The sequence below is a fragment of the Eschrichtius robustus genome, chromosome 3 (assembly GCF_028021215.1).
Source record: "Eschrichtius robustus isolate mEscRob2 chromosome 3, mEscRob2.pri, whole genome shotgun sequence".
In the NCBI taxonomy this organism is placed as follows: Eukaryota; Metazoa; Chordata; class Mammalia; order Artiodactyla; family Eschrichtiidae; genus Eschrichtius; species Eschrichtius robustus.
The window spans coordinates 116,085,260-116,087,164 of record NC_090826.1 but is presented as its reverse complement, the minus strand read 5'-3'; positions in this window follow the sequence as shown (position 1 = coordinate 116,087,164).

The following is a 1,905-nucleotide window of genomic DNA, read 5'->3' as shown; positions in this document are numbered from 1 at the left end:
AGTAGTATTGGAACTTTGTGTGTCATAGGATTTGACCATTTTATTACAAATCAGTTTAGGGGCAATTTGGAAGACAGGTAGGTCTTCAGGATCCTTAGACATAATCCCACAGAAGCAACTACCTGTTTTATCTAAGAGAAAGGCTAATCCTGCAGTAATGTTTCTAAAAGTAAAAAGGAATTGACATTGGCACAATACTCTGTACTTTATAGAGCTCTCTCAATCTTACTATCTTATTTAATTCCAGACCAATCTTGGGCTTCTCCATTCATTGACTTTGTTTGACCCTCTTCTTATTCCCCCTTGAAGGTTTAATTAAGTTCAACCATATTCTGTCAACTGTTCCAGTTTTAGTGAAATCTTTTGTTATTATAACAAGAAATTATTCTCTCAAATTAAAAAAAAAAAACAAAACCCAAACCCAAAACCACTCTCCTTTTTTGCCAGAGGGGAAACACTCCTGTCACTGCGGTAGTTTCTTTCCATCTTCTCCTCATGAGCCTTTCAGATCTTCTGACATTCAGCCCATAATCTTCATCTTCGTATTCAACATTGACATTCAAATGCCCTGAATGACGCAGATCCTATATTCTACTTGGGGAAAGGTGAGAAACTTCATGAAACAAAAAGAACATGTAGGTTTTCTCTGTTAGCTATGCTTAATATATAAGAAAATTCAGGATGAGGTAGGGCTATCTGTTACCAACTGTGGGAGGAAATACTAGCCAGAATAGATTTCATGTCAAACCCCCATTGCTTAATTGGGTTCCAGAATAGCTCCTTCACATCCTCTTGGTGTTGGTGTGGACGAATTTGGGAGAGGGAGATGATTGGTAAGGAATTGAAAGCTACACCTAGAATTTCCTTTCATGTTTTAGATCTGATCTTCAGGGAAGGCGTTCTTGCCTCTTTGCAGCCAAGAGAAGAAAAATATCTGTACGGCAACCAAAAGAGGATGGTTTAGGAGCGAGTTCATCTTCTCTCACATTTCAATCAGTGGTGGACACTAACTCGGGACTCTAGAAAATGATTGGTCCAGCCACCTTACTCATCTATGCCCATCCCAGGACCACGAAGTTATGAATCGAGGACTAAGCAAACCTACCTCCATCTTATCTTCTCCGATTCTAAACTTGGTGAGGTAGAGAGATGACTCTCTCTCCAGATTGACCCAGGCAAGCTTTGCTGCAGTGACTGACAGTCTCTCTGAGATGAACACTAAGCTGATGATTATCATAAGCCCAGCACAGTAGACAGGGAAAATATAACGTGGTAAAACTGTGAGCATATGTGATATCATCCAGCTAACATATGATGAAAGTGGGTATACTCCCTGTGCTACATGTGGATGAGACAGCCTCCAACAGCTGGAATACACTTTGGCCTGGGGGAGGGTAGGTCTGGAAACCAAGTGGAGCTAGATCCAATGACAGTGATCTCATCCATGGACAGTGCCCTTTAGATTTTATGAAGATTTTCAGTTCAGTTATCTCACTTGAGCATAGGTAATAGAGCAGATGTTAATAGCCTGGTGTTACAGATAGGACGCAGATTCAGACGGGTTAGAGAGCTCATGCAGGGCCACAGAGCCAAGAACCAGGTCATTGACTTCGGCCCCCTCTTCACTAAAAGGTATGAAGAAGAATGCATGTATCCTGATTCACTGTTGTAGAGGAACATTCTGGACTGATCTAGAGCTTAGGCATAAACACAAGCTTAGCTTCAGGAAGGGTCTTATAGTCACATTTCTGCTTATCCCTGCTTTCCCCTTTTGTAATAGGAGCATGCAGGATTTTATCAAGTTATCTGTAGCCTGAGTGTCACTCCTTCCTAATTCACATATTCCTTCTTTCCTTCCTCCCTATTTCCCTTTTCTTCTTCCCTCCCTCAAACATTCATTAAGCA